This window comes from Mastigoproctus giganteus, chromosome 2, assembly GCF_048544385.1.
Source record: "Mastigoproctus giganteus isolate SK-2022 chromosome 2, ASM4854438v1, whole genome shotgun sequence".
Lineage (NCBI taxonomy): Eukaryota > Metazoa > Arthropoda > Arachnida > Uropygi > Thelyphonidae > Mastigoproctus > Mastigoproctus giganteus.
In genome coordinates this window covers 186,700,207-186,727,469 of record NC_143576.1, presented here as the reverse complement: position 1 = coordinate 186,727,469, position 27,263 = coordinate 186,700,207, and the positions used below count along the sequence as shown (strand labels likewise).

Sequence of the window (27,263 nt, the reverse complement as noted above, 5' to 3'; positions counted from 1 at the left end):
GCCTTCGAGGCTGAAATTTTCCTACAGGTACATTCCCTAGATTGCCTCAGTCTTGGGGTGTTTATCCCCCCCTTACAGCTGTTTTAACCTGATAGGAAAACAACTTCTACTGCAAATATCGATCACACACCGTCTGTAGAAGTAATTTCTGCATTGAGTTAAAACAGCAGGAAGGGGGGATAAACACCCTAAGACTGAGGCAGTCTGGAGGGTGTACCCATAAGTAAATTTCAGCTCACTCATGAACTCCGATAATCTGCTTTTAATAATAAGAAAAAACTAATCAATACATCGTTATCAACTTCTACTGCCACTACCAATAACATGCACCATCTGTTTACCGAGAATGCAGGGAGAAGCTGCGGTACCAGGAAAATGCTTTTGACCAGTAAAAGTTTCCCGAAGTTTCTCATGGTGGCTTCCTTTACCTTAGCCGAGTTATGTTATTAAGCTCTTGCTGAAAATATTCTGAGAGCTCTCAGATCATTTACTGATACAGTGGTTGAAACAGAAGTTTAAAATTGATAAAATATGATTTGGTTTTCTATAAATAAAAGTGCTAGTTTATTATTTTTAATGCAAACATTTACATCTAAAAAAGGAAGAGTTTCTCTTCACTGCTTTCCGTTGTGAGTTTAATGTTTGCATCGACTGTTGATGTGTTTGCAGAATGTGTTGGGCATTTCAGTTCCATGATTCCATATTAAAAGTATACCATCTACAAACCTGAGCCATAAGCCATAATTCTGGAAGAAGGGTGGGGGATGAGCCAATTCCCCCAGCATTTAAAATTGCTCATGTAGATTTCTGCTGTGAGGAGGGAGACAGAAATTACCCATGCTGAGGCCTCTTTTTTTTGGACAAAAAAAGAAAAATGAAGGAAAAATAACTTGTCCTATAGGTAAATTCAGTCCCTACATTATACTTATTTCAAAAGAATGGGAAGAATAGATTGGCTGAAATGGGTTGTAATCTGTTAATGAGGGAATTTGTGGCTTAAGCAAGGGGAGAGATGTTGTGAACACTGACTCCACAGTAAAGCTTACTAAGTAAGTCTTCGTTTGGAAATTGTAGCTGCCTGACCCCATTAATAAATTCTGTAGTATTCTTTACAAGTGGGAGTAAAAATAAGAAGTCCCCTAAGCAGTCATTTGTTATGTTGCATCCTGTCAGATGCAACTTAGCCAAACAGTGATCCTGTCACTGATGACCAGTCTTTTTGGAAGCTCTTGTTTTGCAAGTCTTGATATTAGCAAAAATTTATAGATTCTCAAAGTTACTGGGGATTGGCCTTTTGAATGTTATCTCATCAACATTCTTTTCATTACAGAGTCTCTTTATGAAATTGTTTTGTTTTCTTTTCAAACATTTTAGTAGGGTCTTTATTGAGGGAGATGTAGTTAGTATGACAGGTGGGTCTTTCTTTAACTGTTATAGAGTTTTATATTCAGTAGGAGAGAGGTTCTTTTTAGTGATGGTTGCCTTTTGCATGCCTTAGGGTGACCATATGTCCGGGTTTCCGAGGACATGTCCTCTTTTTTAAGGTGTCCTCGGACGTCCTCGCGGGTTTTTAAAATTTGTCCTCGTTTGTCCTAGTTTTTCTATTTACAACTCAAGATTTACATTCACTTTAAATTTTTGCACCTTCTGTATTCATTTAAGCATCATTTATAAGAATGTGAGTGATACCCAAACAAATTATGGTACATACAGTACGGGTACTTTTCTGTTATATCCACCGTGACTGCTGCTCTATCGTCGGGTTTTTATTAAATATTACAGACCACACGTGCTGTCATATCTACGTCAATGGAGAGTGTTATAGCTACGCAGCCGCCAATAGATAGCACAGAAGTTACGGTGGCTATATCAGAAAAGTGCCACAGTACGCACTATCGCAGCAAAAACATCGATAATATCAAAGTATCATTTTATGTTTTTGTCCCTGGCAAGTAGTTGCTACTGTTTTTCAAAAGAAAGCAATGTATGGTATGCAGTATTGCTGCAAACACATGGGAAAAAGGAGGTGCCTAGTAACTAATGAAATGCTTCAAGAACATCCTTCATTCAAGAAAGGTAAAACTAAACATGATGTAATCTGTATCATTTGCAATAGTGTTATTTCTGTTGCAAATAAAGGACAACTTGATTTGAAAGAACATCTGAACACCGAAAAACTCAAGCGTAACACCAGATGTGCATCAGCTTCATCAAATGTTTTGGAAAAATTTATTGTACCTAACAAGTTAATGAGGATGTTAAACTCATCAGAGCTTCTGAAGGCGTGGCAGCATATCATACAGTAATGCATCACCAATCATACCGCTCACTGGATTGTTGGATTCCGCTAATGAAAAGAATGTTTCCTGATTCACATATTTGTCAAAAAATGTTGTGTGGCCGGACTAAGGCTGAGGCTATCATAAATAATATTTTTGGACCACATACAATTGATCTTGTAATGAATGATTTAAAGAACATACCATATATAAGCATTTCAACAGATGCTAGCAATCATGGTTCACTGAAAATATTCCCAATTTTAATTCAGTACTTTGACTATCAAAACGATAGAACTAAATGTAAATTATTAGATATAATTAATCAACCCAATGAGCAATCACACACAATTGCAAATATGATATGTGATGTTTTAACCAAAAAGAACATTATAACTAAATGTATCTCTTTTTCTGGTGATAACTATAATACTAACTTCGGTGGTGTCAAAAGAGCTGGAAGAAATAATGTGTATTTTAAACTAAAAGAAAAACTTAATGATAAATTATTTGGAATTGGTTGTCCAGCACACGTTTTAAATAATACTGTGCATTATAGTTTTGAAGGGCTACTAGTCAATATAGAAATGCTGGTTAGGGTAATCTACGATCATTTCTCTATTTATACTGTGAGAGTTGAATCACTAAAGGACTTTTGCAATTTTGTAGAGACAGAGTACAAAGGGTACTAGGAAAGTTTTGCAATACAGCTTTGTTTATTTAATTTTTTCAAAGTAATTTCCTCTACATTCAATACACCTCTCCATCCTCCGAAACCAATCTTTAAACCAGTTCTGCCAAGTTTCACTAGGGAGTAAAGCACACTCGTTGTCCCAAGCCCATAGAAGGTCCTCATCACTGGAAAACCGCCTCCCTTTTAGCTTCATTTTCACATGCGGGAACAGTGCAAAGTCGCAGGGAGCAAGGTCTGGACTGTAGGGAGGGTGCTCCAGAAGTTTCAGTCCTGTCGTGGTCAAATATTCGGTGCAGGCTTTGGCGCGGTGAGCTGGAGCATTATCGTGATGGAGGTACCAGGTGTCCATTCTTGACTTTGGCCGCAGGTTCTTCATAGATCCAATGACTTTAGGCAGGCATTGTTCAGTATACCACTTAGCTGTGACTGTCTTCTGCGTGTCCAAAACGACACGTTCCACAATTCCACTCGATTTGAAAAATACAGCTATCATTTTCTTCTTTACAGATCGGGATTTTCTGACAATTACGGGTGTATCGTCATCATCAAAGACCCAAACTTTGTTTTGAGCCTTGGTCGGCAGATCGTAATAGTACAGCCAAGTCTCGTCACCTGTCACGATGTTGTTCACATACCGAGATTGTCCCTTATCAAACTTTTTTAACATCTCCCGGCACCAAGTCACACGTCGTGTCATCTGCTCTTCAGTCAGTTGATGCGGCACCCAGAGAGAACAAAGTTTCTTCACGTGCAAATGATCTTGCAGAATCGAACGAATTGCTGGTGCATTTAGGCCCAAAGTATCCTCTATCTGTTGGTAGGTCACTCGCCTGTTTTCGTCAAGCATTTTCCTCCCAGTAGTAACGTTTTCCTCCGTAACTGACGTTCTTGGCCTTCCCGGCCTCTCAGAATCCTCCAGAGTGAAATTTCCCCTTTGGAATTCTCTATACCACCTGAATATCATTGTACGATGTGGACAATCATCATCTAGTGCAAGAGTCATTTCTTCTAAGCACTGGTCTATGGTTAAACCACGCACGAAATTATACCATAAAACTGTCCTTATCTCATTTCGTGACCATGATGCCATCGCAAGCACTTTACACTCTCACTACTAATGAATAACTGAGCCCATCGACTTGGCTCGGTGGCTACTATGCACGTATGAACATGTCTCAACATGCAGCAACAAGCAGCTTCCTGTGATTCATTGTTGCGTCATATTGCAAAACTTTCCTAGTACCCTTTGTATAAGCAACCATTATACTATACCAAAACGCGATGGTTATCTCTCTTTCCAGCCATAAATCGCATTTTAAAACTTTATGAAGGGTTTAAATCCTATTTTCTGTTGCTAGAAGATTCACCAGCATTATTGCAAACATTTTTTGAAGATGATATGAATGAGGCATACCTTTCATCCATGTCAGTCTTTCAAGAAAATATAAAACGTATTGAAAGAGACTATTTACATAATTGAAGTGTGGAAAATCCTTAAGACTGTTTTTCATTTGTTCAAGGAGAGGAAAACCAATAAATTTCTTCCGTTAAAGTGTGCTCAATACTAAAAATTGCAACAGGAAAAGGTAAGGAAAATGAAGTCACATAGTTTAGAGTTCAAATCGAGAATTTGTATGGTCATACTTTAAAATATACTGAATTATGGTTAAAACCATTAGATGAGTTTCAAATCTTAGAATGGATTGATTTGGCAGAAATTCCTTCTTGGGACAATGTTCATTCCTGCTTAGAATGGCTTTGTGAGAAGGGAGTCACTGTCAGTGATGTAAAACTGTTTGATCAATGGCATAATTTAAAGTTATTCTTGGAAACACAACAAGAAAATGAGAAATGGAATACATTAACTGCAAATGAGAAATGGGTGATGTTTTTTAAACAATGTAAAACTTCTGAATTAACTTCAGAGTTACTAAAAATTGTACAATTCATCTTTTGTGTATTTGGCCACAATGCAAATGTTGAACGTGTATTTTCATTGATAAATAGTCAGTGGACAAAGGAAAGAAACCAATTAAAAATTGAAGCTGTTAAAGGAATATTATTTACTATATATAATATGCAAATGACATGTGAAGAATTTTACAACCACATAATTAATGAACCAAAAGTTTTAGCAGAAATTTTATCTTCAAGTAAATATTAATTTCAATGAATTATTAAATGTTTTTTAAAAGAATACCTATTTAATTTTTATGTCAACAAGATGTATTTTATTTTGCCACTATTTTTTGTTTTTTATCTTTTGCAATAAAAAAATTTATAGTCCTATTTTTGTATTCTTCCTAAAATTAATTTCTTCCTCTGCTATCTTAGTTTTCATAAAAAATATATAGTCACCCTATCCATTCTTCAAGGCTGTTCAGTTAATTTCATGGTATAAAATTCATGGAAAAAATAAGAAATTGATGAACTACTGCATAAGGAATGTGTTTTTTTGTGAAACTTTAGAATTAAGTTCTGAATTATTAAAAATTATAGTATTTATTCCTTCTATATTCGGTCTTCATTGATGAACATTCAATGGCCAAAAGGGAAGAAACCTGTTACAGTTTGAAGTAAATAAAGGTTTATTGTTTACTACACATAATATGAAAAAGAAATGCCAAGAATTTTAAGATCAAATAACTAAACAACCGAAAATATTAGAAAATATTACCTTTTTAAAAGTATTAAGTGTATTTTTAAAAGAATGTTTTATTTTATCAGAATAATTTTCTATTTTATCAATAAATCATATAACGTTCATAATTTTTTGTTAATCAAAAAGTTTAAAATGTCCTAGTTTTGTCCTCTTTTTAAAAATGGGAATGTCCTAGTTTCTCTAAAAAAATATGGTCACCCTAGCATGCCTACTGTTAAATTTGTTAAGGGCATAAACTAAATCAAAGATAAGTGCTTCTCTTCAATAATTCTGACAAAGATCCTAACTATGAAAGCATCTCAAAAACTGGTGGTAATTTTTAGGTCTTAGAATAAATTGAAAACCTTTTTTTTTAAGGATACTAATTTCCTCTTTAGCAAGAGGTTTTCTTCTGGGGGCTCACGAGGGGGGGGGGTGAATATGGGGTAGAACCTTTCCATTTGTAGGCTACAGCAGTGTTTCCTAACCTGTGGTCTGCATAACTTCCAAAAGTGGTCTGTGAGACTTAACAATAAGACAGAGCTTTTTTTTGTAGGCAACAATTCCATTAACGGTGACAGGAAATACAGGTATGCCTAATGACCTAATGCTACATATGTTAAGTATGAGTACATGCCATTATACTTAAAAAATAGTTAATATATTTTCATGCACGGTTTAATATTTTTTCATGGTTTATGGCCTCTATCTCAAATATAAAAGTTGGGAAACACTGGTCTACAGTATTAGTAGTCTTCATGGGGAAGGGATATCTCTTAATAGAGTATTCTTTAAATTACAGTTATCATTTATGAAACTAGGAATGTTCACTATTCCAGTTGAGGATAGATTAATCATGGAATGGGGGGGAAAGAGAAATAATGGCTTGTGAGATGGGGGGGCAGGAAGATCTACTGTTATGAGAATGGCTACAGGGAATGGCAAGTCCTGGTGAAATTGATGGGGATGGCTGGCCGGCCATAATTCTATAATTATTAGTTTGAACCAGATTTTTTGTTATTGTTATTTGATTTTTTTAGGAGCATTAGCAACTAAGGCCATATTGCTCTGGGGATATGCGGTGGTCATTCCCTGACCTTTCCGCATCCTCCGTATTTAGTGGCTCACGGGCTCGAACCCCAGTCTAATCAAGAAGCATGTGCTACGCACTGCTGCTCCTGCCCACCTGGCTACGGAGGCGACATTTTGAACCAGAACTGGTGAGTTAAGAGAGAAAGGATGTGAGGAGGGAAGAGAGAGAAAGGTGGGCCTACTTAGATTGCTATGGTGTCCCCTTTTAATCACCATGAAGACAGCACGGCACTAGGATCCTGAAAGTGCCGAAATCATGATCTAGACATTTATTCAGAGAGATGACTCAATCTGTTGTCTCTGAAAAGGCAGTCAGAAGCAATGCAAGCTCTAAAAGATTTCATAAGGATTTTCAGGATATGGTTTCAATGTCATGGATAACCCAAAACAACTTCTACCATTGTTTATTCTTCCATCACCCCAACCCCCACTTTAGTAAAGAACATTAGAGGCTTCATTAATTTGTAAAATAATAAGAGGAGTTTACCTCAATATAGTAAGTAGAACACTTCTGTATGATACTCTCCAGAAATTAAAACGAAAAAAAAATCGAAAAACTTACATTAGAGTAAGATATAATTAAAAATCAATTTAACCCATTAAAACTCAATTTAACACAAATAAAAATCGATTTAACACAATTAAAGATCAATTTAACACAATTAAAAATCAATTTAACGCAATTAAAAATAAGAAAATTAATTAAAAGAATTTTAACGAAAAAATTGCAAAACGATTTTTCTTTCCTGAGGCTGACTAATCTATCTACTATCTAAGGCTTCATTAATAGAGTTAGGCAACTACAATTTCAGAATGAAGACATAAAAGCAAGCTTCAATTTGGAATTCATATTCATTAACACCCCCCACCCACTTCCTGAAGTCATCACAAACAATTCCCGCATTAACATATTAAAATAACCCATTTCAACCACCACCTCCCCACGTTTTTGAAATAAAGGATATTAGGAAATCTCTGGATTTAATTATAGGACAAGCTTAGTTTTCCTTCAATGGAAGTTTTTTAATTCAAAAATGAGGCCCCAGTATGGGTAAGTAATCCCACCCCCAGCAGAAATCTACTTGGGCAATTTTGAACACTGGAGGAATCAATTCATCCTTCACCTCACTCCCAAAATTATGGATCAGATTTGTAGATAACACACTTTTAATAAGCCACTGAGCCAAAATACTCAACCTATTCCACCATCGTATTCCACGTTGAAAAAATATTTGCTGATGCTATCAAGGCAGTGTTAGGTGGGTCGGAAAATTGTTAGCGTGGGGGGGGGGAATACACAGACTAAAAGGTTAACAGTGGCCGCAGGCAGAGGCAAAAGGCACCTCCGTAGCCAGGTGGGAAGGAGCAGCAGTGGGTAGCACACACTTCTTGATTAGACCAGGGTTCGAGCCCATCACCACCAATATACAGAGGATGCGGAAAGGTCAGGGAATGACCACTGCATATTCCCGGAGCAATATGGCCTTAGCTAATGCTTCTAAAAACTAAATAACAACAACAACAGAGGCAAAAGAGATTCTTGCACTCCTTCTAATAGAATGGGCAGCAGACTAGAAAGCAAGGTAATGGAGATTTCAAGGACTGCTGAGAGTCATAGTGGAACAAGTAAATACATGGGTTGTGTTTGGTTGGCTAGGAGCAGGAACAGGTGTATATATATACTTGCATGTACACCAATGCTAGGAGTATAGTTAATAAATTTGATGAGTTTGAAGTGGTAGTCAAGACATCAAAGGCAGATATTGTTGGGATATCAGAGACGTGGTGTCAAACAGATATAGGCAGTGCAGAGTTGGAATTTGAGGAGTACAATGTGTGTAGGAAGGATAGACAGGATAGGAAGGGAGGAGGGGTTATGCTATTAGTTAAGAAACACAAAATCTAAGGAAGTGCATCCAACTGATGTTGGTGAACAATGCAGTGTTGAGTCTGTTTGGTGTGAAATAAGCACTGGGAAAGGAAAAATGAGAGTAGGTGTGTGTTATAGGCCTAATGAGTATAATGAGCAATTGTGCAGAGAAATAGGGTGGGCCAGTAAATCAGAATGTCTTATAATGGGAGATTTTAACTTTCCAGATATTGACTGTAACTTGTGGATTGGTCACTCGCACACTAGCAAGACTTTTGTGGATTTATTGGATGACTGTTTTCTATAGCAACATGTTCGAAGGGCAACCAGAGGGAGTAATACTCTTGATCTGATTAACAGTAGTGATTCTTCATGCATTAAGAATCTGCAGATAAAGGAACCACTGGGCGACAGTGATCACAATGTATTGATGTGGGAATTATTTAAAGATGTGACCACCATCAAGGCTAAAGGGAAGGACTGATGATGTTACCAACAGCAAATTTGAAATGGGAAGCCTTCAGGGACTTAATTTTGGAGGCTACTAGGTTTTTCATTCCAACTAAGAAATAAGTACATTGCAGAGTTATATTAGGCCGAAATGGATGTTCAAGGTTTAGGCCTAAATGGATGTCAGATGAATTAATGAGGCTTGGCTTGTGGCAGAGAAGAAGAATGTACGGGATGCATATAAAGTATCAGGAGATACAAAAGCCTATGGCAGGTATAAACTAGTCTGTAATCAAGTCACAAACGAGGTTAGGCAGGTGAAGGCAGATTATTAGAAATCTTTGGCAAAGGATGCAAGGAGTTCTTTACTTATGTAAACTCTAGAAGGAAAGGGATAAATCAGATTGGACCACTTAACATAGATGGGTTGACTATTGATGATCATGCTCAGGTAGCTGATAAATTGAATAAGTATTTTGCATCTAAATTCACACATGAGGAGTTATTCAATGAGGGTAGTGCCAGAAGTTTATCAAATGCTAACAGTGACTAAGTGATTTTGTTATAACTGAAAGCAAAGTGGAGGAGAAATTGTTGAAGTTAAACATAAGGAAGGCACCTGGGGAGGACGGGATCTATTCAGTTATATTAAAGGGGGCAGCAAAGGAAGTAAGCAAACCCTTAGCCGTAATTATGACAGCTTCTTGGACTCAGGGGAGGTCCCCATGGACTGGAGGTGTGCAAATGTATCACCAATTCACAAAGAAGGTTCAAAAGGTGACACAAGTAACTACAGAACTGTTAGTTTAACTTGTGTTCCAGGGAAAATAATGGTATCATTAGTTAAAGAAGTATTTCAAGATCATCTAGACAAGACTGCAGTAATAGTTAAGACACAGCATGGGTTTGTCAAAGGGAGGTCTTGTCTGACCAATTTGATTGCTTACTATGATGTGGTCACAAAGGAACTGAATGCCAAAAATAATTTTGATATCATATACTTGGATTTCAGGAAAGCTTTTGACACTGTAGCACATGGAAGACTGCTGTACAAATTGGAGAGGTATGGCATCAAGGGTAAGCTGTTACAATGGATAAAGGGATGGTTGAGTATGAGACAACAGAGAGTGGTAATCAATGGACACTGCTCTTTGAGGACAAATGCCATTAGTGGAGTTTCTCAGGGTTCGGTGTTGGGCCCCATTGTTGTTTTATATATTTATCAATGATATTGATGAAGGTATATCAGGTTTAATGTCCAAGTTTGCAGATGATACAAAGGTTGGCAGGGTTGTTAACGACAGTAATGACAGTATGCTACTCCAACTGGATCTAGATAAGTTGGGAAAATGGGCTGAGAAGTGGCAACTGGAGTTTAACTTTGACAAATGCAAAGTACTGCATATGGGTAGCAATAACCGAAGAGAAACGTACCAACTGGGTGGTACTACACTCAGGGAAGTGGAAAGTGAAAAAGACCTGTGGGTAACTGTGCAGCCAAATATGAAGTTCACTGAGCAGTGCAGACGGGCTGCCAGGGCAGGTCATGGAGTCTTGTCAATGATATATAGGAATTTTGCTAGCAGGGACAGGGAGGTGATAATCCCGTTATTCAAGGCAATGGTCAGGCCACAACTAGAGTACTGTGTACAGGTCTGGAGGCCTCATTTTAGGAAGGATGTAGAGTTGCTAGAACGAGTACAAAGAAGGGCAACAAGGTTGGTGAGGGGACCAAAGGGGGTGCTCTTACCAAAGGGGTGCTCTTAAGCCTTTCTTGGTAAGAAAGGCTTAAGAACACCCCTTTGGTAAGAACGTAAGCCTTTCTTACCAAGGAAGGCTTAAGTTCTGCAAATTGCAGTGCCTGGAGAGTAGGCATCTGCGATGTGATCTGACTGAGGTGTATAAGGCCTTGAATGGGTTGAGCAATCTGAATGCTGATGGGATTCTTCGTCTTGCTTAGACTAAGAACCTGAGGGGGCACAGTTTCAAATTCAGGAAAGATAGTTGTAGAATAGATGTGCGGAAATTTGCCTTTAGCCAGCGGGTAGATGATTGGTGGAACAGGCTTCCATCTTTTGTTGTGGAAGCTAATAACCTAAACAAATTTAAGGCTGAGCTGGTCAGGCATTTGGAACGAATGGAGGGAGGGAGTTTTGGCTGATGCTGCATAAGCTTGCTTTCTTGTATCGTATGCCTCTACTAATGCTAACACATCAACCAGTCTTGGCACAAACATTAAACTTAAATGGAAAAAAAATGAAGACAAACTCTCCCTTTTTAGATGTAAATGTTTGCATTTGCTTTAAAAATGATAAATTTCGCATTTAAGTTTAGAGGAAAAGCCCCCGATATGCAATCAGTTTTAAATCTCCATTCTAATCACCTTATGTCAGTAAAAATGGACATTATAAAAAGTATGATCTGAGAGCTCTCAGAATCTGCTCAGCAGACAACCTACAAGAACTTAATAACATAAAACTTACACTTACCCAAAAACTGTGGTTTTTAAAATCATTAAAACTGATGAAAACTGAAAAATCGCCATCCCCCCACTTCCCTCAACAGTTAATCAGTTGCTAAGGTGTGGGATCCTAGAGGTTTGTAGTTATTTTGTTAGTTACTGTTATGGTTGTTTTGTCGGTGCTGTTGTGCTTCTTGTTGATAATCTGCTGAGAGAGTTAACCAGGACTGGGTGGGGGAAGAACCCCACCAATGTTCCTCTTGACAGTTTTTTTTTTGTATACTTTCTATATGTCCTCAGAAACATTCTAAGACAGGTTCTGATTCATATTTCCTTTCTATCTAGGTACAGGGGGAAAGGCGCCTCCGTAGCCAGATGGGAAGGAGCAGCAGTGCGTAGCACATGCTTCTTGATTAGACTGGGGTTCGAGCCCATCACCACCAAATACAGAGGATGCAGAAAGGTCAGGGAATGACCACCGCATATCTCAGAGCAATATGGCCTTAGTTGCTAATGCTCCTAAAAACCAAACAACAACGGGGGGAAAATCTTTAATAGATACAGGTAAAAACATGAAACAAATCACATTTCATGACTCTTTCATGGATATAGCATACACACCATTTTGGAAAACCACACCTTCCAAACCTCTGACCCTGAGGTCAAAACGTTGCTCACTACCATAAATGGAGGGATTTCCTTGAGGCATTCTACATACAGAATAAAGTATTACCTGCATTTGAGTTGGCTGTAGTTTTAATTCCACGTAACCTCTAAATATGACTAATGATAAGATTGTCATTCTTGTCAAATAACTAATTGTAAACCTCTCTCATTGACCACTAAAGCCACATCAAGAATTTGCCATTGAATGGTTGAAGTATAACAGTTCCAATATTCTTAATGTTTGCCTGGTAGGTGAAAAAAAGTCACCTACCAGGTGACTTTTCAGAAGTCTTATGAAGCTTACTGTCTAAGTTTCAAGATGATACAAAGGTTGGCAGGGTAGTTAATGACAAGAATAAAGGTCTACTACTGCAAAAAGACCTAGAAAATTAGACAGATGGACTGAGAAGGAGCAATTGAAGTTTAACACATGGGCAGAAGTAATCCAGGAATAATATACCAATTAAATTACATGGTATTACATTCGAGGTGGTGGAGAACGAAATAAATCTAGGAATAACCGTACAGATCAACATGAAGTTTCCTAAGAAGTGCAGACAGGCTACTATGACAACTTATGTGGTTCTGTCAATGATTTCAGGAATTTTGACAGCAAGGACAAGGAAGTGATCACTTAAATGTATGAAGTGCAAGCCTAAATCTTCCAAAATGGAGAAATAAGTACAGAAGTTTCAAAAATGCTTCATATAGTGGGAGATGTGCAGTGTATAAACTCTGGAAGGGGCTACTTTGAAGAGGACAATGCCAATATTTAACCAACACTTATTGCCCCAGTCTGGATTGAACCTTGTATAGCAGTGTGTCATTAGAAACTTCTACACTAATGCACTGTGAGTTAGTGTGGCAAGTGTTGCCCAATATGACATTTGCTTTTGTGCAATTGGTGTTAAGTGCATTTCTGTTGGATGTATCTTGTGATTTGTGTAGCGAAATAAGATGATGTACACTATGGAACAGAAAATTTGCATTAGCTTTTGTCATAAATGTTGGAAAACAGCACTGGTGACTTACAATATACTTAAACAAACATTTGGTGATTACACTACAGGTAGAACACAAACATTTCAGTGGTATTCACATTTCAAAGTTGAAAAAGTGAATCAAAGTATCCACGAGGACAGACAGTGTATGATTAAGGATATATGTGAATTCTAGGCCTATCATACAGTGCATACTGATGCATTTCAATTTAAACATGAGGCACATTGCTGCAAAATTTGTGCCCCATTTGCTCAGTAGTGAACAGAAACAGAACCAGCTTCCTGTTTACAGGGATCTGTAAGCCGAGGCCAGAAAGGACAGAAACTTCCTTTCCAACATCAGGGGATGAAGGTTGGGTTTAGGGTTATAACCCAGAAACACAGCAGTTGTCCCAGTGGAAAAGTCCATCATCTCAACATACAGAAAAGGCAAAACAGGTCAGATCAAATGTCAAGAGCATGCTGATTGTTTCCTTCGACAATGAGGGAATTGTTCATCAGGAGTTCCTTCCACTGGGCCAAACTGTAAATCACCAGTTCTACATCAGGGTCATAAGGTATTTAAGGGAGGATGTCAGAAGAAAACACCCAGAATACTGGAATGGATACAGAGAAGGGATGAGATAAGGGGAACAAAGAGGTGCACTTACCAAGGAAGCCTTCAGTTCTGCAAATTTCAGCATCTGGAGACTAGGTACCTGCAAGGTTATCTGATTGATGTGTTTAGGTTGGGTTTATGGTTATAACCCAGAACTGCACTCACAATTGGCTTCTGCATCATGACAATATGCCAGTCAGCACAGCTTTGTTGGTTCAGCAGTTTTTTAGCCAAGAACAAAATAGCAATGGTCCCATTCCCCTCCCTGTTCTTCTGATCTGGTGCCCTATGACTTCTTCCTGTTCCCCAGAATGAAAACCCAATTAAAATGACAAGTATCAGAAAACATTACAGAGATTCAAGATAAATTACAGAAAGTGCTAGATAGCATTACAAAACAAGAGTTTCAGAAATGCTTCAAACAGTGGGAGATATGCTCGGTTCAGTGTATAAACTCTGGAAGGGGCTACTTTGAAGAGAACAATGCCAATATTTAATTAACATTTATTGCCCCAGTCTGGCTTGAACCTCATATAAGCCAATGGTCGGGCCACATCTTGAGTACTGCTTGCAGCTCTGGGAGCCCCATTTTAAGAAGGATGTGGATTTCTAGAAACAATTGCAGAGAAGAGCAGATTAGTCAAGGATACAAAAGGGTACTCTTACCAAAAAAGACTTCAATTCTGCACATTGAAACCAGACACCTGCAAAGGGACCTGATTAAAGATTTTAAGGTATCCTTACTATTTCATTGCAATTATATTGCAAGATATAAAATCAAATTGAAAAAGGATGGCTGTGGAATACATGTACAACATCAGCCAAAAAAATTACCATTTCACTTATCCAACCCCTCCAATAGTTTGTCTAGTTCTTCCTTGAACTTATTCAAACTATCCACTTCCACAACAGATGGAAGTTTGTTCCAGCAATCAACGACCATTGGCCGAGAGAAACTTCTGCACATCTATTCTACAACCATCCTTCCTCAATTTATCAGCAATGAGTTTGCTCAAGCCATTCAATGCCCTAAACACATCAATCAGATAACCTCGCAGGTGCCTAGTCTCCAGATTCTGAAATTTGCAGAACTGAGGCTTTCAGTTCTGCAAACAAAGAGGTGCTTGGTAAGAGCACCTCTTTGTTCCCCTTATCTCACTGCCCTTCTCTGTACCCAATCCAGCAGCTATACATCCTTCCTAAAATGAGGCCTCTAGACCTGTATGCAGTACTCAAGAGCCGACCGGGCTAGCCGAGTGGGTAAAGTACCTCCCCGGCAACCCAAAGGTCGTGGGTTCGATTCCCGCCTCGGGCTTGGATCAAAGTACTGCAAAAACCTTGGGAGGTGCAATATGGCCACAGAAGCCGATGCGCCAACAACTACCAAATCAAAAAAAAAAAAAAAAAAAGTACTCAAGATGTGGCTGACAATTGCCTTATACAATCGGATAACCACCTTATCCCTACCAGGAATGCCATCCACCCCAGTTGCCTTTTTTATGTATAACCTTTATCCATAGCAATAACTTATCCTTAATGCCACACTGCTCCAATTCATACAGAAGTCTTTTATGTGCAACAGTATCAAAATCTTTTTTGAAAACCAAATACAGTCCATTCCGGTTATTTGGGATACATCGGGCTGCCCCAATTATCCGAAGTTTCACGTAAATAGTTAAAAATAAAAAGTATCCCCCCCCCTTTACAATTGGTTCACTGTACAATCAAAACACAGGCGCCTCCGTAGCCAGGTGGGAAGGAGCAGCAGTGAGTAGCACACGCTTCTTGATTAGACCAGGGTTCGAGCCCGTCACCACCAAATACGGAGGATACGGAAAGGTCAGGGAATGACCACCGCATATCCCGGTGGTCATTCCCTGACCTTATGGCCTTAGTTGCTAATGCTCCTAAAAACCAAACAACAACAATAATCAAATCACGTTATGACGAACTTAACAGTGTAAAGTACCGTTCACTATACGATGTGCAGTAAGTGTGTTTGTGATCATGTTTGTGAATTGAATTTTAATTCTATTAAACAGCGATTCTAATTAGCGAAAATAGGAGGAATATTATCCACAGGCTATAAAAGCAAAGATATATTAAGCACAGATTTACCCTTTATTACCTTACCAATTAAAAAATTAAATGATACGTGAAAATCGGAAGAATATACGTGATAATCGGAATAATTGATATGTACTGTAATATGTACATACTAACTAGTTGACATTTCTGTTCGCTGACATTTGTGGGTGGGGGTTAAAACATTTCACCATAATAACCCACAGAATTTCAGCTGTTGGTATTATCGCAAATTCAGTAAGATAGAGTTTACTATCCGTTTATGATAGATTTCACTAACAGAAAAGCCCGATAAACAGGTGACTGCTAATTGTTTTTATTGTTTTATGGTTGTGACCTCCAGAATTTTGACCGAACCATGTGGTACCGTTGGAGACGATCGTAGGGTAATCTCCAGTGCTACGGTCTCCTTCCCCGATTAAACGGCATGCTGTCCCAATTAAGCGAAGTAAACCCTGGCTATTTTCTCGATTGGGTTCTGTTTTTTAAGATTTTCCCCAAATAAATGGCTGCCCCGATTAATCGGTGGCCCAAATAACCGGAATCCACTGTATATGATATCAAAATTATTTTTTGCATCCAGTTCCTTTGTCCTTGCATCATAGTATCCAATCAAACTGGCCAGACAAGATCTCCCCTTAAGAAGCCCATGCTGTGACCAAAGTATAACTACACTCCTGTCTAGATGGTCCTGCATCATTTCTGTAATGAATGACTCCATTATTTTCATAATTACTCATGTCACCATGTTGTGTTTGTTGTTATTTGGTTTTTCGGAGCATTAGCAACTAAGGCCATATTGCTCCGGGATATGCGGTGGTCATTGCCTGACCTTTCCACATCCTCCGTATTTGGTGGTGACGGGCTCGAATCCCAGTCTAATCAAGAAGCGTGTGCTAAGCACTGCTGCTCCTTCCCACCTGGCTACGGAGGTGCCGTGTCACCATGTAATTCCCTTTTTGAATTGGGGATATATTTGAACAACTTCAGTCCACAGGGACCTCTCCTGAATCCAAAGGTGCTTTCATAATTATGGCTAAGCTAAGCTTTCATATTATAGCATACCTCTTTTGCTGCTTCCCTTAACATAATTGTATAGATGCCATCCACCCCAGTTGCCTTTTTTATGTATAACTTCGATAATTTCTCTTCCACTTTCTTCTCAGTTATTACAAAATCATTTAGTGCCGGGTTGGAGTTTGATAAATATCTGACATCCATTTCCCAAAAGAATTCCTCATGTGTATCCCCATGAGGAATTCTTTAGGGAAGTGGATGCCAGAAAAATTTTGCTTCTCAGTATAGATGAAAATACATATTCAGTTTGTCAGCAAGCAACCTGAGCAGGATCATCAACAGTTAAACCATCGACACAGAGTGTAATTCATCCCCTTCCTTCTAGTATTTACATAAGTGAAGTCTTTGCTGTTTTTCTTTGCATCCTTTGCCAAAGATTTCTCATAATCTTCCTTGGCTTGTCTAATCCTTTGTGACTTGATTGAAAACCAGTTTATATCTATCATAGGCTTCTGTATCACCTGATACTTTACATGCATCCCATGCATTTTCATTTTTCTTCACTTCCACATGCCTCATTAGATCATCTGACATCCATTTAGGTGATCTGATTATTTCCCTGAATGCTTCTCATTTAGAATTTATTGTTGGTAACATCATTAGTTGGTCCCACTTCATAGAATTTAAAAATTGTCTTAGACCACTCTAGTCTTCTTTACAAAAGCAAAAAGTCTTTCCTTTACCCTTGATGGTAGTTACATCTTTAAGTAAATTCCACAGCAGTAAACTGTTATCACTGCCACCTACTGTTTTTTTTTTTATTTGCAGATTCTTAATGCATAAAGAATCACTGCTGATAATAAGATCAAAAATATTGCTCTCACTTGTTGCCTCTCTAACATGCTACTGTAGAAAAGTCATCCAATAAATCCACAAAAGTCTTGCTAGTATTTGAATGATCAACACACAAGTTCCAGTCAATATCTGGGAAGTTAAAATCCCCCATCATAAGACATTCTCATTTACTGTCCCATTCTATTTCTCTGTATAATTGTTTGTTGTACTCATCACAGTCATTATGCCTATAACACACCCTTACTCTCATGTTTGTTTTTCCAGTGCTTATGTCACACCAAACTTACTCAACATTGTATAGGCCACCCAGGGCATTACATTATCAAATTTACACTATATGTATTACGCTATACAATTATGCTTGTAAAGTTATAAGTTAATTATAATGGATAATAAAATTACAAATTCAAGGCAACCTATGTTATTCAAAATTTCTAGATACCTATATATATATATCACAATTAAAACACTAGAATTCCCCTACTATGCACTACAGTACAAGTTACAAGATATAATATTCATGCTAAATCACTGATACAAAGGTTGTACATTCTATTGTTATATCTATATAATATTGGTGTAGATACACCATAGACAACTCTTAAAGAAAAAACTATGGTAGTAGTGTAAGGACATCATTTCAACTGTATCTCATATTGTGCTTATCCTTCCCAACGAGTTACCATATATTGTACTACCTTGAATAAGTAACACTTCACTAATAGAGAAGACTATTGTTACTTATTCTTGGTGGGCACCACCACCACCACACAGATGGCACCGTTTCAAAGCTAGATGGCTTTTCATCAGTAGGTAGGCAGGTACCCTGGTATTGCAAACATGACAACCCAGTTGTGAAGTTAATCACACAATATGAGAGATGCCAAAAAGGTTTGTGTGATAATATTTAAATAAAACTAAATGCAACATGGCATAATATTTTAAGAGTTAAAGATTCTATATCTATATAATATTGGTGTAGATACATCATAGATAACTGTTAAAGAAAAACAACGGTAGTAGTGTGCTCATGATAGGTGGAACAGGACCAGGGACAAAAGTTGAGGCATTGTAGAGCAGATATCATCTTTTAAGGGCACAAAACGTGATACTGTTGTACACGTTGGAACTAATGACATTAAGAGTAAGAGATCTGCAGGTTTACTCAACAACTATAAGTCAATGTTGAAAAAAGTCGCGAGTTAGGGTTGAATGTGAAAGTGTCTGCAATTCTGTCCAGACACGATAGGAGAGAGTATATAATGAGAGCCTTGTCAATCAATTCGGCCCTGGAGAGATTGTGCAAGGTTCAAGGGGAAGAATTTTTTTCAGCCTGGTCTGCGCTTGTTGACAGGAGAGACTACTACTACAGGGATGGGATACACTTAAATAGAAGGGGTGCAAGAATATTTGCTGATGCTATTGAGGCAGTGTTAGGTGGGTCGGGAAACTGCTATCTTGGGGGGGTTACACAGACTAAAAGGTTAACGGTGGCTGCAGGCAGAGGCAAAAGTGATTTTTGCATTGCTTCTTTTAGAATGAGCAGCAGCCTGGAAAGCAAGGCAATGGAGATTTCCCAGACTGCTGGGAATCATAGTGGAACAAGTAAATACATGGGCTGAGTTAGGGTAACTAAGAGTAGAAATAGGTGTGTGTATACTTGCATGTACACCAATGCTAAGAGTGAAGTTAATAAATTTGATGAGCTTGAAGTGCTAGTCAAGACATCAAAGGTAGATATTGTTGGGATATCAGAGATGTGGTGTCACACAGACGTAAGCAGTGCAGAATTGGAATTTGGGGAGTACAATGTGTACAGAAAGGATAGACAGGACAGGAAGGGAGGAGGGGTTATGCTGTTAGTTAAGAAATAGTTAAGAAACACATAAAATCTAAGGAAGTGCATCCAATTGATGTTAGTGAACAATGCAATGCTGAGTCTGTTTGGTGTGACATAAGCACTGGAAAAGCAAAAATAAGGGTAGGAGTTTGTTATAGGCCTAATGACTCTGATGAGTGCAATGAACAATTATACAGAGAAATACAGTAGAGTGGGCCAGTAAATCAGTGTGTCTTATAATGGGGGATTTTAACTTCCCAGATATAGACTGGAACTTGTGATTTGGATTTGATTTGGATTTTATTGGCGCATTAGCAACTAAGGCTATAATGCACCCTGGAACTTGTGGGTTGGTCACTTGCACATTAGCAAGGGTTTTGTGGATTTACTGGACGGCTGTTTTCTACAGCAACATGTTCAGGAGGCTACCAGAGGGATTAATACTCTTGATCTGGGTGACACAATGTACTGATGTGAGAATTACTTGAAGATGTAACTACCATCAAGGTTAAAGGAAAGAGATTTTTTGCTCCTTTTTAAAGGTGACTACAGGGGTCTCAAACAGTTTTTAAATTCTGGACAGTGGGACCAACTGATGATGTTACCAATGTTGAGTTCTAAATGGGAAGCCTTCAGGGACTTAATTTTGGAGGCTACAAGGCTTTTCATTCTGACTAAGAAATACTGTTCAGGGTTTAGGCCTAAATGGAAGTCAGATGAATTAATAAGTCTCCTGGCAGAGAAGAAAAATGTATAGGATGCATATAAAGTATCAGGTGATACAGAAGCCTATGGCATATATAAGCTAGTCTGTAATCAAGTCACAAAGGAGATTAGGCAGGCAAAGGCAGATTACAAGAAATCTTTTGCAAAGGATGCAAAGAGTTCTTTACTTATGTAAACTCTAGAAGGAAAGGGATGAATCAGATTGGACCACTTAACATAGATGGGTTGACTATTGATGATCATGCTCAGGTAGCTGATAAACTGAATGAGTATTTTGCATCTACATTCACACATGAGGAGTTATTCAATGAGGGGAATGCCAGAAGTTTATCAAACTCTAACAGGGAGTTAAGTGATTTTGTAATAACTGAGAGCAAAGTGGAGGAGAAATTGTTGAACTTTTACATAGGGAAGGCACCTGGGGTGGATGGGATCTATGGACATAGCTTTCAAAATTGTGAATTCCATCAGAGAATTATCTCTTCAAAGGAGACTTTTCAAAATACAACTCAATGAAAATGAACCAGATCTGATATACACACAGATGTGAGATGTCAGAGTAAGTTTCTACAGAGATTTTGAATGAAATTAAAAAATTGTTGATCAAAGGAAGATGATTAGCAGCAACTACAAGATACAGAATGGTTGTTGTGATCTGGCTTTTTTGGCAGATTTTACCTGTAAATTAAGTGATCTGAATTTCGAATTACAAGGAAAAAATAAAAATGTGGGTGTCATGATTAGTAGTATTTCTGCATAAAAAATATAATTTTTGGCAATAGCTAAGGATCTCAAAGGGGAAAAAAAATTGATCGTTTTGCAAATATGCAAGATCATTTGCAAAAATATCCTGTTTTTGAATTTAATAGTGAGAAATATGTTTCTGAAATTGAGAAAGTTGTGGATGATTTTGAAACCAGATTCAGTGATTTTAAAACAATTGAAGACATTGTGCAATATATTTCTTATCCATTTAATGTCGACTCAGATACAAAACAAATTTCAGAAAAATTCATTGAGATTTTTCACATGGAGAAAATATTACTTTAAAATGAAATTATTACACTGCAAAACGATATCTTCTGAAAAGCTAGATCATCAAAAAAAGACTTTTAGAAATACGTTTGCTGAGAAAAGTACCCAATGTGAAAAAATGCAATGAACTTTTAAATTCCTGTTTTGCACATATCTATATGAATTGGCCTTTTCGTATTAGAAACCAAGATGAAGAATCGCTCTACTCTTACGGACTTGCATACAGAAGTTTCTTTATGGTTGGCCTCATCACAGTATATCCTCGATTTTGAAAGCTTGGCAGACGACATGAACACACAAACTTCACATAAATTAAAAATTTAAATACGTATGAATTTAAAATAAGAATTCTGAATCGTATTTAATTTTAAAATTTATAAACAACATTTTTCAATATGTGTTGATTAACTTTTTTTAACTATGTGCAATGAAATTCTTGAGCTTCCTTGCATTATTTGCTACTACTAATACAGGTCAACAATCACTAATCTGGCCAACAGTAATCCAGTACCACCGCTAATTCCGACATAATTTCAAATTTCCCGGGTCGGTACACCAACCTGCCATTACTGTTTTGGTGGCGCGTTGGTTGCAGCATCAGCTGTTGGTGCAAACTCTTAAACACTAGCAAGCCATTCCTACTTGTTTTTCTGCATTTATTATTATAACCTGCTCACACTTAGCCCCAGTCATGGTTCCAATGCATAAAGGAAGTGCTTCTTGTGGTGTAAAGCGCAAACACCGTACATTGTTCATAACAGATAAAGTTGAACTTCTAAAAAAACTCTACAGTGGTGTGTCTGTAAGAAGTTAAACTCTGCTTAGTTGTAAATTTCAGCAATTTCTCTCAGTTCCTCTTATTTTAGTAGTTTTCTTTTAGCCATTCCTTTTTAATTTTTTTTTTTTTTTACAACACTCTTGTACAAACTTGCAGAAAAACACAACACAATATGTTGTGTTGTGTTTTTCTGCAAATTTAGTGCGCTAATGAACTTGTTTTCACAAAATTTCTAACAATACTGACAAACTTATTGCAATATTTGAGAGTTTATTTTATTACAATTGGTTTTATTGCAGCACTCGCTGCACGTGCAATAAACTAATCACGAACGTTTCGTATGTATGCCATAATAGCGTCACACGTATGTGGCCAACACGGCTTCTCAAGAAATAAAGTAGCCTACTGGGCCATGTCAGCCACATATATGCGACACAAAATACAGACTCTTTTTTTGATATTTTAAGCAAAAAAAACGACAACACTGACATTACAATATTTTATTATTATTATTATTAGCCATATGGTGCACCAGCCAAAAAAAAAAAAAAAAAATTTCTGAATTACCCTGAGAGAGAGAGAAGCAGAAGGGAATCACCAAGAAAGAGAAGAATGATGATATCCAGCTCAGGACCCTGGGTGTGCCAAGCCCATACTCACCAGGTGTGAGCCCCCAAATTACTAATCAAATTATTTGCTAAATATTTTTTGGGCCCTGGGGAATTTTTTTCTTAAACTAGCTTGGCAGTCAACGTGTTAAAGGTAGGATGAGGTGGTTAGCTGTTGGGTAAACTGTATGTGCTAATCTAACCACCGATGATCCGACAAACTCGCTAATCCAGCACCCCACAGGTTCCAACGCTGCCGGATTAGTGACAGTTGGCATGTACTAATAATTCTGATTTATAGTTTGTATTTAGAAAATAACTGAAAATTTGAAGGAAATATTGCACCTGTCTGTCAGCTTCAGTTGTCTGCAAATGGTTTACAAAAGCCAGAACTGAATAAAATCTCTAGATTTCTAATCTCTATAAGGAGATACAAAAATGGATGCAAATGATATTACTCTATCAAAAATGCTTTTTTAATTTTTTCATCATTTCACATTTTTTGTCAAATTTTCTTTTAAATTGTGATTTGATTTTTGACAATAATTCAGTAACACTGAACAGTCATGTAAATAAAAACAGATTAATATTTAAAAACAATTATGTACAAAGTATTCAATTTTAAAAAACTTCAAAATTCCACAAAAATTCACTGCACACAGCTGCTCCCACTGGAAATTCTATTTTTAGCCAATGGACATTCTAAAAACTTGCCAAAATGCATTCTGAGAATTCAAGCATGAAAGAGTTAGTCACTGTTTGCAAATTTTTAAAAGTTTTCTTTGTACCTCTTATTTTTCAGACTAACTGATGTTTAATTTTCTCAGTGGGAGATGATGGTCACTTCTAATCCCATATAATTCTACATGTTCAAGATAATGGGCATGTAGGGTTATATGTGAATGTCAGAGAAAATTTCTTCCTTTTCTCTAATAATATATTCAATTGTTTTTCTTGTTTCTATTATTTTCCATGTAAAAGTGGCTATCATTATACTTAAATATAGTTTTTATAATTAAGGATTCATGGCTTCACCAAATTCTAGTTTTTTGCCATTATTATTGGCTTATCTTTAATTTCCAAAATATCTCTGTAGATTTGACTATCATTTCTACCATAATATTTAAATCTCCAACCAGTAATATTCTTTCTTTCATAATTTCTACTGCTGTTTATAAGATATTAAAGAACTCTTCTATTTCATCAGTTTTTTTTGTGTTTTTTTTGAACAATAATTCAATTTTGATAATGATCCCCAGTCAGTTATTGCTACACCTTCCTTTGCACAATACATCCTAGTTTCAGAATACATTAGTTTAGCATTTTTATTTAACTGCAGCTCCCACATATTCATCATCTTGGTTTCTGTGGTACATGCTATTCTGATATCATATTAACATAGTCTTTCACTAATTCCAGTTCTCTGTTGTTCAATCTTCAATCTCTCTCTCTCTCTCTCTCTTGACACTTATCTTGACAGTTGTTCCAGTAGCATATTTAACAGTATTGTCTCATTCCTGATAAGCACTGATGGAATCCTGTTGACATATGTATCATGACTGTTTCATTCTACCATGGAAAAAGGTCTCAAGACTAATTTATCCAATGTGGTCAGTTTAATAACATGATGGGAACACATCTTAATTCAGTAGCCATATGGCTTGGTATTTACTAACAGGTTATACCACAAGAATAAGATGAGTGGGCATTGGTCTGGACCTTGGTGAGCTCTACAATCCTAGCTTAGATGTTGGGAGGATAGATAGCCTGACCCTTCAGTAACTCTAATTTATATGAAGGGTAACATAAACACATTAAAATGAAAGTAAATAGAGAAAAATGAAATTGAATGTAGCGTTTATAAATCTCATTTATTTTATATAAATGAGATTTATTTCATATAAATCTCTTCAAACAAAAGTAACGCAGACATAATAGGGCTTACAGAGAAGTGGTGCCACCCGGAAATTGGGGATGAGTTTAAGTACGGCATGTATAATGTATTTAGGAAGGATAGGGTAGATAGAACGGGTGGTGGGGTAATGCTTCTTATCAGAAGCAGCCTGAGTGCGACGATAGCTTTCCCGGATTCAGACATTTCACATGCTAGTATAGAGTCTGTATGGTGTGAGATAGTTGGAAACAAAGGTATAATGCGAGTAGGAGTAATCTACAGACCAGGTGATTGTGAAGATTATGACAAAAGCCTCTACATGCAAATGAAATGGGCAAGTAAGCGTCAATGCCTTATTATGGGTGATTTCAATTTGCCTCTAACTGATTGGAGTAAATGGGAAGGAAACTCGACATGGGGAACAAAATTTTTAAATCAACTAGATGACTGTTATTTGTATCAACATGTCAGGGACAGTACTAGAGAAAAGAATATCCTAGACCTCATCATCACACATGAATCAGATGACATAACAGGGCTGACAGTAGAGGAACCAGTAGCAGGAAGTGATCAAGGAGTTCTACGGTGGATGATGATGAGAGAGGTAGCAGAAGTAAAAGGCAAAGAAATGGGTTTTAATTTCAGAAAAGGAAATTACGATGCCTTAAGGTACTACATGGCCTCTATTAACTGGGTAGATATCGTGTGCAGAAAATGAATACATTTGAACTGTGGTACGCTTTTAAAACATTAATCGCAGATGCCTTGTCTCGTATATACCATTAAAAAAAATACTCCACGAGGAGGGTTCCAAGTTGGATGAATAGCGAAGTTGCCACATTACTTGAGCAGAAAAAGGTGGCATGGAAAGGTTACAAAGCAATAAAAAGTACTGAAGCCTATAACAGCTACAAGGTGATGTGTAATAGAGCCACAGAAAAGGTTCGACAGGCAAAGGCAGTTTATGAGAAATCACTAGCAAACAGAGCAAAGAGGGGGGATAAAGAATTCTTCACATATATAAATGCCAAGAAGAGCAGGACAAACCAGATCGGACCTTTACATAAGGGAAAGGGGATAGTATTAAATACACCAGCTGCCGTTGCAGATGAACTCAACAGTTATTTTGCATCGATATTTACAAATGAAAAGCCTTTTGTGGCAATGGGAAATTGTGGGAGCGAAGTAAAAAAATATGTAATTAATGATATTGAAATTTTGCAAGATTATTTAATGAAAAAACTTTCGAGCCTACAGACCAGTAAGGCTCCTGGAGTTGATGGAATACACTCTATAATCTTAAGGGAGGCGGCAAGCGAGTGCATTGAACCATTGAGACTAATTATGCGAGCATCACTAGACTGGGGAGATTCCCTTGGATTGGAAAAGTGCAAATGTATCTCCCATACATAAGGGTGGCTCTAAACGTGAAGTTCGAAATTATCGACCTGTCAGTCTGACTTCAGTAGTAGGGAAAATCATGGAGGCAATGATCAAGGGTGGAATTCAGGATCATTTGGATCGAATTGAAGTTCTCAAGGATACTCAGCATGGTTTCGTAAAGGGAAAATCATGTTTAACAAATCTGGTTCGCTATTTCGAAAGGGTCACTCACGAGCTGGATTTAGGGAATAATTTCGACATTGTTTATTTAGATTTCAGCAAAGCTTTTGACTCAGTCCCACATAAGCGGTTGCTTTATAAGCTGGAACAGGTTGGAATCACTGGGAAAATCCTTAGATGGATAGAAGGATGGCTTCAGGGCAGGAGGCAGAGGGTTGTGATAAATGGCTATTCCTCAGATTGGGTTGATGTAAGAAGTGGGGTTCCCCAAGGATCAGTATTAGGACCACTGTTGTTTTTAATTTTCATAAACGGCATTGATGAAGGGATAGAGGGCGTGATATCTAAATTTGCAGATGATGTTAAAATTGGTAGAGTAGTTAATGATCACTGTCAAGCTGAGCTTCTTCAGAGAGACCTAGATAGACTTCAGGAATGGTCAGAAAAATGGCAGCTATGCTTTAATCCAACAAAGTGTAAGGTATTACACCTGGGAAACAGTAATCCCAAAATAACTTATTCACTTGGTGGAGTTCAGTTAAACCCAGTACTGGAGGAAAGGGACTTGAGTGTTACGATACGGTCAGACATGAAATTCTCTGAGCATTGTAAACAGGTTGCAAGGAAGGCCCATGGTGTCCTATCGATGATCTATCGAACTTTTGCAAGTAGAGATAGGGACGTGATAATCCCATTATATAAGGCTTATGTTAGACCACACTTGGAATACTGTGTTCAAGTATGGAGACCGCACCTAAAGAAAGACATCGAGTTTCTTGAAAGGGTGCAAAGATGGGTAACTCGCCTGGTGAGATCGGCAAAAGGGCGGTCCTTATGAAGAAAGACTTCGAATATGTGGGTTGCAGAGTTTGGAAACTAGACACCTTAGAGGAGATTTGATTGAGGTGTTTAAGGCTGTGAGAGGCATCAGTAAAATGAATGAGGACGAAATTTTCAAGATTATAAATGATGCTAGAACCAGGGGACATAAATTCAAGTTAAGGGAGGAAATGTTTAGATTGGGACTGCAGGAAGTTTTATTTTAGCCAGCGAGTCATAAATTACTGGAATAAGTTGCCTTCGTGGGTGGTAGAGGCAGACAGTTTGGGG

At 37.6% G+C, this 27,263-nt stretch overlaps 1 protein-coding gene across 1 annotated transcript in view; it reads right to left on the bottom strand.

The window, feature by feature from the left end:
- Positions 1–27,263, bottom strand: part of LOC150089839 (dihydrolipoyllysine-residue succinyltransferase component of 2-oxoglutarate dehydrogenase complex, mitochondrial) — a 286,282-nt gene that overhangs the window by 197,952 nt on the left and 61,067 nt on the right. The window lies entirely within an intron of this gene.